A 13596-nucleotide genomic window follows, 5' to 3' on the forward strand; every position below is an offset into this window, starting at 1 on the left:
GCCTCTGGATCTCTTAGATGAGGGATCCATTTATAGATGTGTGTAAGAGTGTGAGTGATCTTTGGGGTTTGATTAGTGTCATTCCACTTGTTACATTTGGTTCCACAAGAGAAGAGATAACTGAAGTTTAGATCCCTTACTCATCCTTGGGCAAATTCAGAGAGGCAAGTGGCAGAGGGGAAGTTTCTAGAAGATTCTATGAGCATCCACTTAGCAAACTATCTCAGACATTTGTCCATCCTCACTCATCACACCCTATGGAAGGCCTAAACAGTATGCATCACACCTGAGCAGTGTATCACTCAGTATGCATCGCACTTGGCCAGTGTAGCAGTCAGTATGGTTCAGTTTAGGCCATTTCTGGATGGTTTTTCAGGTGGAACTTTTGGGGAGTGATGTAATCAGATGACCATGTTCTTTTAGGGTATGAAACAACTCTTTTAGGGGTTGATGAGCCCTATTTTATCGACATATAAGATCACACCCTATGGAAGGCCTAATCAGTATGCATCGAACCTAAGCAGCGTATCACTCAGTATGCATCGCACCTGGCTAGTGCAGCAACTAGTATGGTTGAGTTTAGGCCATTTCTGGATGGTTTTTCAGGTGGAAATTTTGGGGAGTGATGTAATCAGATGACCATGTTCTTTTAGGTATGAAACAACTCTTTTAGGGGTTGATGAGCCCTAGTTTATCGACATATAAGTTTTGGGGTTGAAGTTCCCAAATATTTCTATAATAGATGGACTATTAAACACAGTACGTAATATATCGGGTCTGGAAGCCTCATCACAAACCATAATCGGTAGGAACCAAGGTTGGTACTCTCTGCAACTGCTTCCCTTTGGAAAATGCAATTGCAATATCACAAATCGCATCCTGACTCTGGAATTGTGATATATCGCATCACAACATGGCACGGGGTTGATTCTTAAACTCTTCCCTCCTTGCGATCTATGATTATGATGTATCGCATCACAACCCTAACTTTCTGGGGCTAATTCTTTAACTCTTACTGCCTCTAATCTGTGATTGTGATATCATAAATCTCAACTCAATAGTGTTGGGGTCGATTTTCTTCAATTGAGACCTCTTCCTTTTGCTATATGTGATATGCAGGACCAATGGTGGCCTACCACTTGGCACTTCTCCATTTTCTGAAATTTTTTCCACGTGACTTCCTCCTGCCACATGTCCAAGTCAGACTTGATCTTTGACTTTCTCTAACTTGTTCATATGAACTCGAATTTGAGTGTCATTTTCACTGTTGGAATCAGGATGACGAGCACTTTGATATGATTCTATGTTTATAGAGTTTTTACCACTTTGAGTTTTCAGCCATTTTAGCATGCCACTAGTACTCTTTAGAGATCCACCTGAATCAATCCTTCCCACTAAGAGCTTTTGGACCACCAAAAGCCTTTTGGCAAGTGAGGAAATTTCTCCCTCTCTTTTTCTTTCTCCATCGATCGAGCTTTTCTTGGATGCATTCCTTTGAAGCCCACATAAATGTACTTCACCAAAAGCATTAACACATCCATCACATTGCATGTGTCCTCGCCAAACCACACTTTCAACCACCTACACGCAAAATTGGTACATCCTTTGCAATGATATACAAACCCTACATGACTCAAACAACCCCTCACTTTCCAAGAGTTTATAGCACACACTCTTTGGTCAAGGATTACATAAAAACCAATACCTCAAATACTCATAATAAAAGGCCACAAATATCATCATTGCATTTTGAAGCGATGGAAAACACATCATCACTTATTACATTTACTTGCAACGTATGATTTACAAACCCTGGCCATAACAAGATAATATCTAAAAAACCATATTTTACTTAATAAAGAAGACCACCATGAATGCGGTGGATTCATTTGTTGAACATTTTCACCCATTGGCTTCTTTATCGATGCTTTCTCTATTGGCATTATGATACAGGTGTTGTCCTTGATGGCAACTCACTCAGATGAAAGTTCACAGTGCAGCAGGTCAACAACAAAGGATTAAAGATCAGACTCCAAAGAATGAAGGAAGAGAGGTATACGCTGGTTCACTTTGTCCAAGGCATGTATACACGGGGTTTAACAGAACAAAAGTAGTGTATAACGTATACACGTGCTCTCATAGGAGGAAAATCACGTACATGTTGGAAAACCAAGTTTTTGGTCCAAGGTATTTTGGTCCAAAGTAATTGGTCCAAGGCATTTGGTCCAAGGTATTGACCCTAGGTATTAGGTCCAAGGTATTGGTCCTAAGTGGTTTTGGTCCAAGGTATTGAGAAAGGCCTAAGAGTATATAAGGAGGAGAAAATCATTAGGCCATTGGGTGAAAGCAATGAGATTCTATGGAATACTTTTATCTAAAGTATATATTATGTTGCAGGGTTATGTTTGGGACTGGATTTGAAATTTTCATGTGCACCTTGAGTTCAACATTGGGTCAGGAAGCATGAGACTTGAAATGACTTATTCTTGGATGATGTGATATTGGTTGAGACCAGATCTGATGTTTCTCACTTGTTCTACTTGTTATCTATCATGATCTGGGTTTGTCTCAAGTCTAAAATTGCAGCAAAGTTCTGAGTCAAAATTTGAAAATCTGTATGCAGGTTCATCTCGTCCAAAGCGCGTGTACATGCAGGTTTGAATCTTTCAAGTAGCATATACAAAAAGAAAAACATCTATTCAGATCTAACTGATCTATCTGATCAAATTCTGTTGTTTTACTGTTGTCTGTCAACGAAATGCTCTTAGATCCGAACATAGAACTGTTGTATAAGGAAATTGAGTCTGATTGATTGATTGATTGAGAAGGAAGGGTGATCCTTGCTTCTACTTGTTTTGAACTCTGTAATATGATAGTAGATCTTCAGAATGTCAGTGATTGGTAGAGTTTGTGGTTCAGAAGTTTATGATTCAGTATCTTTAGAGATAAACGCAGGTTGGGTTAAAGGAAGTAGCATACACATGCATGTTGGGTTAAAGTAAGTAGCGTATACATGCAGGTTTGGTTCAACCAAGTAGTGTATACACTCTAATGCATGATTTTTGAGGTTACAACTAGTTCTAGATGATGATGTAGGGTTCTGGGTTCAGCATAGTGTTCTGGTGTTAGTGATCTAATTGTTCATATTAACTGAATATTGGTTGATTCAATTTATGTTTAAAAGATTTTGATGGGTCCAATGTGAAAATTTGATGAAATGTGGCCTTTAGTTTGTGGTGTTGTGATCCAGGAGTATCCAGTCTGAAAATTCATGAAACGTGGTCCCTGGTGGAAGAGTGGAGTTTTTCTGTAGGCTGGCACCTATGTACTAGTAAACATATTGGCTAGTACAGGAGCTAGGGGATTATAGCTCCCTTCTAGTAAAATTTGGAAAACAAGAGAGAGTTGTAACCTTCTGCAAGTAGAAGCCTGCATATTAGTATGAGCCTACACTAGAAGAAGATTGTAAACATATTTTCGTATTATTAAAAGAAGACAAAGACGACAACAATATGTGATTTTTACCCACATTGGGTTTCCACCTTAAATATTGGTGTTCAAGTGTGTTGCTTATGTGTGATGCTTTATTCTTCTTTTAATGCATTTTATAATAAACCTCTAATATACTAGTTTAATCTCAACACATAATAAACTGTCTAAACCCAAGTTCTCTGCATATACGCTAGTTTCTTTAAGCACAGTCTTGTGTACACGCTAGTTCACTTCATTGAAGTAGCGTATATAAATCTGTTTGGGAAATAAAATTACTGATCTGATAATATTGATTCACCCCACACTCAGTGTTATTTCCAACATTCTCGGTGTGGAGCATATGACATGTGGCTTCCTGGTGTCCCACCTCGTTGCATTGACTACATCGATTCTTTCTCCTCAAAAATTTTTGGGTTGTATTGGAGCGATTTCGCCCGGTATTACTCTGATAATTTTTCATGGAGCCCTCACTATCACTGGAATGTGAGGAAGTGATCTCATCATCTGTCATTGGTTGGTCACTAGTTGTTTTGGAGTATTCCCCAACTTCCTTCCTAACATACCCAAGTCCTGCATGACGAGGAAATTCCTCTACTTTGATGGGGTTTATGATGCCTTGGCCATTAATGTCGAGGCCCTTCCCCTCATACCCCATTCTCCTTAATAGTTTGGATCCAATACCTATAGTATCTTTTTCAAAAGCAGCGAAATCCTCATCAGGAAAGGTACATGAAATTGAAGAATCACTTTCTACCTCAAGATGGTTATGTTGTAGCTTTTCCAAGGATATGTTCTTGGCTTGCAACTAGTGTAGCAACCTTTGTTTCTCCTTTTCTTCTTCCTGTAGGAGTCTCCTTAGCTCATCATTCTCTACTTGAATGCTTTGGTTGATCTCATCAAGTTCCGAGAGCCATGCCACATTGGGTTTCCTTTTCGTATTTGGTACAATATATATTGAAACTTTTGTTTCATCGCTTGAATTAGAACCAAATCAACGGGTCCATCTACAACAATCCTAAGAGCCGCAATCTTCCTTTCGACATAGAAATCTAACCCAAGTCAATTGGTCTACCTCATGAAAATCTCGCAGTTATGACCTTCTCTTCCTCCTCTGATTTATACTCATGATCTTGTTGCATGGTGGTAGCTGTCTTCTACCTCTCCTTTCTATCATTCCTGTTAGGTCTCAGCTCAAGGTGGAGCTTCGAGCAATTCTCTTCATCGTGTCCCTCTTTCTCACAATGTGTACAAGAGGGAGTTTCCTCTCTTCTCTTGGCTATTGCAACTCCTTTTGGGTGGTGATTTTGTTCATGCATCCCCCTACTTTTAATATGCATGGCTTTCACACTAGCCTCATCGATAGTAGCAGGATCAAACAATAATAACGAATGCCTTATGTAACTATGTAAAGAATCGATATACTTAGTTACAATCTCTGATGAATCTAATGGAATTTTCAAATTCAATGTTTGCTTTATAAATTCTTTAGTGAATTTTTGCACATTTTGACCCTTCCCTTACCTTAGGTGTTTCCATTCCATTAATTCTTTTTGTTTATATCCTAGAAGGTAAACTGATTTCTTAATGTAGAAAAAAAATTTGACCATGAGGAAAGAAAGTTTCCCACTTTTTTGTTGCCTTGCAATCTTCTCTCCCACCAAACGAGAGCGGTGCCACTCAGTCGAAGGGATGCCAAATGGATATTTACCTCATCTTCCTTTATCTATTGAATCTAGCAGTAGACCTCAATCTACCTAATCCAATTGTTGATATTTTCTACATTGCATTCTCCAACATACGTTGGAAAGTCAAACTTTACATCTATTTTAAGGAATGGTTTCTTAGATGTATGTCTATGACGTCTGTGAGAATGATGAGAAGAAGCGGAACTGTCACTAGAAGATGGAGAGGGAGGGGGAAGAGGATCATCTCCACCATCTCCATGATGTGTCGATCTGTGATCATTTACGTATTTCATCTCATGCTAGAGGGCCTGCTCGTACTCGAAAAACAACTTGTCTACTTTCTCCACCATATTGTAGAATACTTTGTAGGAATCATGTTCCTCTTCCCAATGAGCTTCTTCATTCACCATGTTTCTTCTTCGTTGTGCACGTCATGCTTCAGGATCAAGGACTCAATCTTTCCTTCACCTTTTCACATCTTGTTCTGGGTTAGGATATACTCATGCAATTCGCATAAAAAAAGAGCTGCTCCGATTCCAAACAAGGAGAGGTTCCGACCTGCTGCTAGGTCGAGTTATTGCTATGTGCAATAGTTTTTGAATTCTATGCCAGTATCCTACTCTTTCCATGTGAGGATCGTCCATTATATAATCTTAATTGACCGACTCCTAAATTTCCATGGAGTTCCAAACAAATGAAAGGTTTTAGCAAGAGGAGTTTCCAACAGAGATTCTCGGGGCCGCAAATAGTACATAGGTAATAAAACCTGTTTAGACATAGAAAAACCTCTTTAACATTGTTTTCAAATGAATCGGTATATTCCCTAAATCTCGATAACTTTATGAATGATGATAACCCATTGACACAGTGATTGCAAATCGCCATTGAATTTCAATCGACGAACAACCCTATGTATTAGATATCATTTTTGGGATTCAACTGCGTTAAGTAAGTCATTCAAACGTATGACCATTTCCATGAGAGGTAGTCGTAACTGACTAATTTCTCATGATTTTTGAATAGTTCACTTAGCACTCATTGCATCGGGTGATGCTCACAGGGGTGAAGAAGTGGGATTGAAACTAGTGAAATGTGGAGAACGAATCACATAGTGAATTGGCTTAAGCGCGCTTGAGCCAGAGGAGTTCTGGGATGGGTGACCTCCTGGGAAGTCTTGGTTACCGGGTGCAAGCCCCGGAAGTGATGATTGATGCTATGTGATTCGTTCTACACATTTCACTAGTTTCAATCCCACTTCTTCACCCTTGTGAGCATCACCCGATGCAATGAGTGCTAAGTGAACTATTCAAAAATCATGAGAAATTAGTCAGTTACGACTACCTCTCATGGAAATGGTCATACGTTTGAATGACTTACTTAACGCAGTTGAATCCCAAAAATGATATCTAATATAATGCACTGCGTAAATCCCCCATACTTAAACCCTATGTATTTACAACAAGTGCCTTGCAATAATAATGGACCAGATGGGCTATTAATCACAATACATAATATATCCGGTTCGGAAGCGTCATTGTAAATCACAATCAACGGGAACCTAGGTTGGAAATATACGTGACTTCCTCGCTTTGTGAACTATGATTGCGATATATTGCATCACAATCAGGCTTACTCCCATTACTGATTCTTTAAATCTTCCCTCCTTGTGATCTGCAATTACAATGTATCGCATCACAACCTTGACTTGCTTGGGGCCGATTCTTTAACTTTAACCACCTCCGATCTGCGATTGTGATATCACAAATCACAACTCGATAGTGTTGGGGCCTATCTTCTTAAATTGTGACCTATTCCTTCTGTGATCTGTAGGACTAGTGGTGGCTTGCCACTTAGTGCTTCCCCTTTAGCTAAGAGTTTTTCTGCATCACTTCCTACTGTTACACTAAAAAATGTCACCTTGACTACTTACAGTTAGTATGGCTCAAATCAACAGTCATGCTACCCTCTTAGGCAAGTCTCATGCCTCTGTTATCCATCTCAAACTCAAAGAAGAGAGAAAGTCTTGTAAAAATTATGTTTATCTCTGGGGTCGCAGGTTCTCTCTAGCCTTACCTGCGGGGACGCTGACCATGTTCACAAAATCTGCGTCCATGGACGCTCTGTATGTTAAGGGACAGGTGCGTCCCTCTGTAAAAGGCAAAATGCGCGAGTTTTATCTTGAAAAAGTTACTTGTGGTTACTTCTAGAACATTCTAGAGGTCGGTTTGATGAAATGGATGTGCCTCCAGTTGGTTCATGTATCTCTATTAAGGGGGAACTTATCCCATCAATAAGGGAGCTATCCCACCCAAAGAGGGGGATGATCCCATTGATAGTGGACCTGAATAACCTCTTTACAGCACTATAAATAAAGGCATTGAGCCAGAAGGAGAAGAGGTTGGAGCTATACATTTTCTTTGGGTAAATGCTGCAGGATTTAGGTCTTCCATTAGAGCCTTTGTGAGGAGAGATTGTCTTCACTTGATTCTACTTGGGAGAGGGTGAGCTTTGTCAAAAAGCGAATAAATCTATTAATCACAATACATAATATATCCGGTTCGGAAGCGTCATTGTAAATCACAATCAACGGGAACCTAGGTTGGAAATATACGTGACTTCCTCGCTTTGTGAACTATGATTGCGATATATTGCATCACAATCAGGCTTACTCCCATTACTGATTCTTTAAATCTTCCCTCCTTGTGATCTGCAATTACAATGTATCGCATCACAACCTTGACTTGCTTGGGGCCGATTCTTTAACTTTAACCACCTCCGAACTGCGATTGTGATATCACAAATCACAACTCGATAGTGTTGGGGCCTATCTTCTTAAATTGTGACCTATTCCTTCTGTGATCTGTAGGACTAGTGGTGGCTTGCCACTTAGTGCTTCCCCTTTAGCTAAGAGTTTTTCTGCATCACTTCCTACTAGCACCTGTCCAAGTCAAACTTAATCTTTGACTTACTCTAACTTCTTCATATGAACTCAGATTTGAGTGTTGTTCACACCATTGGAATCAGGATGAGGAGCACTTTGATCTAATGTTAAGTTTATAGAGTTTCTACAACTTTGAGTTTTGAGCCTTTTACCATGCCAATTGTACTTTTTAGAGATCCACCTAGATCAATAGGATTTGAATTTCTTATCCAAGGTAAATGGTAGTACGAACTCCTGGAAGCTTCGAAAGGAGGAAGCTTTCGGATTCTTCTTACTATTCTCGAATTTTCTTGACCCTAAGGGGCCAAGGTGCACTGAGCTTTAAAAGCAATGAAATGTAGCGATAAATGTCACAAACACGGGGATTTAAGAGAGTCATGATTAGGGATTTGTGTAGGGATGATGACAAGGTTTTCATGGATGTTGATGGGTCTTGTATGTAGGCCTATTGATCAGAGGTGACAACATGGCCTATAATAGATTTCCCCCTAAAGTGAAAATTTTGAAATAGTGGCTAATGATTGAAGTGCTTTACCTTGAGACAAGTTTGAATCAAGAACAATTGGTCATATCATCATCTATACAATTCAATTACATCATAATATTTCTGCTGAGGGAGGCATACCCATGCTTAACACATAAGCTAATCATTACATGTACAATGATCAAGTAGACATGTCCACTGATGACAAAAGGTGGACCCATGATCGGATGATTGTTTGTATGATCATAGCCATCATACATTGTAATATTACATTAACCCTAAAATCATTGTCAGGATGGTTGAAACTAGATCGAGGGTCTCCTATCTCATTCACTCGATCATCCAATGTACAAGTCTAACCATGTGAATAAAGGAGCTAAAGTCGAACATGGTAGATACTATCTGATTACCATCCAATTATGTAAGCCTCTAACAAAAATGAGAGAAACCACCGTTGATGTTAATGGATCTGAAGGTATTTTAGTACAATTCGTATGGTGTCTATGAATGAGTTGAAGTCAAACACCACATAAAATATGTCAATCAAAGGTTGGTGATGTAAACCTATTTCCAAGAGTGAGAGAAAATTTCATTGATGTATACAAGTCCCAAGGTACAGAAGGAATAATTTCTATATCAACTTCCTGGATAATGAGATGATGTCAATAGGAAGAAACCTGTCATAGGAGGGCCTTGATGTATCCCCCATAAAAGACATGAAATGGGTATCATGATTCGAGACAAAAATAATTTGATGTGGAACTAGTTCAAGAACAACAAACATGGAATGAAGGCTTAAGAATATTGTAGAAGAAATTAACTAAATTACTTCTCTTAAACACATAGATGACACTAAATAAAGTTAGTAGCATTGACCCAAAACTGAAAATGGAGGCTCTGAAATGGTATGATGAACCAAATGAGAAGCATATTTCCCAACCCAAAAACCATATAGATGAAGTGGAAGAGTGTCGTGTTCGAGAGAGACTCGCTACCATAATAGGTGGAATATCCCATTTTCCCAATTTCTCCAACCACTGTTGGTCAATATGTCTTTATTATTTACAAAGCTTGAGGAGGATAACATATTCTTGATTTGTAAGTTCATCCTTCAGATGAATCCCTTTGAGTATGTTTAACGAACCCTGAGAAGGAGTGGTTCAGTCGTCCATGTTTGACGAGTTCATCACCGTTTGATGCTTTTAACAAGTCTAGCAAAGGTCTAACTTAACATCTTTTTCATTTTTAGAGAGTTTGAGAAAGAGGAAAAAAATAAAACTCCAAAGGTTCATTTTTATAGATACTCGCTTGAGTTTGAAAAGGTAGAAATAAAATACTCAGGAGAACCTCTTAGCCATGTTCAACTAAGGTATTCTTTTTTCATAGTTAGTCTATCTCAATCTTGAAAAGGGTTAAACTTATACTAAGTAGAAGAATTTTCATTTACTTTTAAAAGTTAGAAAAGGAAAGTGCTTGAAAATCTTTTCATGTTTAGGGAGTCTAAAAAGAGCTAAAAGAGGACTCCAATGGGTTCCCTTTTTGTAGTTTTATAGATCCCGAAAAAGTGATAAAAGTATGCTCCTGGGTAAAAGCTTTCTATTTCAATTAAGACTTTGTCAAATCCATTAAAATAATTGTCACCCTGCTCAAAACACCACCAAAAGAAGAAAAATACTTGTTTCATTATAAAACTGAGTCATATTTAAGTCAAAAGACTAAGAAATTAATTATTAAAAAGACCATAAAATAGGCAAAAGGTAACTCATTTTTACCATTTCACATTTACCTCCTAAAGAGTGAGTTTCGAGCGCTTTTTCTCCCAATATTCTGCATATTATTGTGACTAATCTAGTGGATCATTTTCAGCATCGTAACTTCAACATAGATGCTAAGACCTTTCTCTTACTTTCCATGGTTCCATTTTGTAATTTCGTGCACATTTTTCAAGGCTTTAAGGACCCTAGGGCTATAATTCCTTGCTCTAGGTTCAACGCCCCCTAGAAAGTCTAAAGGTGCATTGAACATGAAGAAATTATACTGGGGACAACACTGCAACACACTATCTACCCTTAGGAGAGTGCATTGTGTGTAATCCCCAACTTAGTTTTTCCTGTTTGCCTCAAATTTTTACTGATTTTTTTCATGAAATGTACCCTAATGATTCTCCTTTTTATGTTTCAGGTATTTATTGCAACAAAATGGCATGGATATGGAAGGAAAGAGAACATGAAGAGTAATATTTGACTGCAGCTAATGATCCCACCACAATCTATGCTTTAAGAGATTGTGGGCTCCTAAAATTCCTCTGCCTTCCTAGTATGAGGCAACATATAGAGTTATTGAGGTATCTTGTTCATGCATGGGACATTTAAGTGTAATAATTCAGACTTGATGCACATATACTGGAAAAATAGGTATAGGACATATATTTCTTGATTGGTATATCAAGGCGAGGTACCCCTATATCTTTGTCTAGCTCAAGGAATGGTGGAGAAACAATCAAATATTATGTGAGTACACATTTTCGACTGAGATCCCAACCAACTAAGCATGGAAAAATCGATATCAAAGATGTAGTCTATGTGCCACTAAGAATGATCATGTTCCTTATTTTCATATTGGTTGAAAATGCATCTCTCCATGTGGCGAATAAGTCACATATGCAATATGCTCTAGAATGTATGGATCCTACAGTATTCAACTAAATGAAGGGGTATTGGTAAACATGAAAGAGAATTTGACTAAAGAAAATTATGGAAGGTTGAAAGACTTTGGTTATGGTTCAATTCTGATTTATTTTTCTCTAGAGAAGATTCCATTGCTCAGGCCACAACATAGCATGCTCGAGCCTGCAGATCCGAGAGTCCCACAGATGAAGTTATTGGTGGATCTCATGTTTAGGCATGTGGGCCCTTCATCGATGAGTTTCACACCTATCTTCTTCAACTGGTTTGTACACAACTTATCATGATAGAAGACTATACATATGCAAGCATGGATTTCTGTAGAAACATGGAGCTCATGCTTCCTGATGGCGAGTGATGGGGAGTTATAGATAAGGCATTTTGACCAATTTTTTTTGTATTTTTAAGTTCTAAGTTTTATTTTTATTTTTGATGTATCTGAGAGCAAAAATACTGGTTTGTACACATGCAGATATTGGACCAATTTGACCAATGGGGTATTCTTATATTCATCGTGGAGGAGACCCACAATAGGCACCAGTAGTAGTACAAGCAGTCATAGAAGGAAGAGAGGTACCATAGGATCTCGATGTGGCTGACGTCCTAATAGAGATTGAGTGTCACATGAAGAAGTTGACCCATGGTATACCTGAGATTAGGGTTGATGAGCTTCCTATGCAACTGCAGTGAAATAATATTGGCGTCCCTGACCATATCAATAAGTTTTTGTTTAAGATGGCGCACACAATGGCGGGCTACCATGAGCATTATGATTACTCTACTAGGAGGCTTATAACCATATTTTGGTTGCATGTATACTTTAGGCCATGTGGCCATATGTGTCCCGGGCACAAATTTTGTAAAACCAAAAGATTTGATATATATATCTATATATATATATATCTATATATATATATATATCTATCTATATATATATATATATATAGATATATACATTGAATATATATATATATATATATATATATATATATATATATATATATATATATATATATAGATATATAGATATATATATATCTCTATATATATATATCTATCTATCTATATATATATATATATATATATATATAGATATTCAATGTTTCTTATGGTTCTATTATTTCATTTACATATTATATGATGTATATTGAATTAATTTACATGTGTCGTAGATGTCTATCTAAAACATGGTTAGCAAGTGTGTCTGTAAATGTATTTATATTTCTAGAAATGTGTTGATACAGAATGAAATCAAAATATCTCTCCATAAGGTGAACCCTCATGAACATGTGAAAGATAGTTGGACTTCTAACCGTGTAGAAATTCGTCAATTGTAGTACTACGTCTATGATTTGATTCTGATGACCATACGGTGAATACCAAGTGAAATATTATCATACAATAGTTCAATCACTGTGCTATAATCAATGATGTTATTCATAGAGCGACCGATACAAATGCCTTTTAAATTCACTAACACACCATTTGGAGAAAATATGTCCCAAGCTACAGAAGAGAGGTTCTGAGTATTACGACTAGCACCATCAACGTAACCAACATATAGTTTGAGGTATGACAACTTCTGCAAACCAAGTTTAAACAGAATTAATATAAACCTAGGACAATTTGAAGGGAACACATTGCAAACACACTCAATCACACCCATATACATTATGCACACAGTGCACTATGAAAAAATAAATAATATAATATTTAAGATACTTCCCATTTTGAGGTTGTGTCAAGGGAATTCCATCAGAATGAACTAGCTCATAGGCTCCTTTAGCAAGAACACATTTGACAATATATGGACCTAGCCATATTTTCTCGAACTTCCTTGATCCTAATTTAGCGGTACGTTGATCAAATAATAGAATAATATCTCCATTTGAGAAGTCATGAGGCTTGACACTCTTGTCATATTATGTCTTGATACGTTTCTTATGGGCTTCGTTAGCCATAGTGACAATAAGGATACAATCATGAAATATAGTGGGCCAAAAGTAACCAACACATAGGATCTTCTGTGTGGTGGCATATCCAGATAAATGACCAACACATGACCTTGGATGGAATTCATTTAAGACTTTCTCATCCTCCTCATGAGTGAGGCACCTCCAAAAAATTGTATCTATACCACGACTATTGAGAGTGTTACCAATTAAAATTTAATGTTTGGCTTGATATCAGATACATCGCTAGTCAGAACGAGAGGTATCATACCAACAAATTTGGGTCTGGAGATATGTGGGAATGTGTCCATAACACGGGTCATATGAAAAAATCAGAAATAATGATTCACCTGGAATA

The sequence above is a fragment of the Pinus tabuliformis genome, chromosome 4_1, assembly GCF_031772625.1.
Source record: "Pinus tabuliformis cultivar Carrire ecotype Pingquan chromosome 4_1, CPIR1, whole genome shotgun sequence".
Taxonomy (NCBI): Eukaryota; Viridiplantae; Streptophyta; class Pinopsida; order Pinales; family Pinaceae; genus Pinus; species Pinus tabuliformis.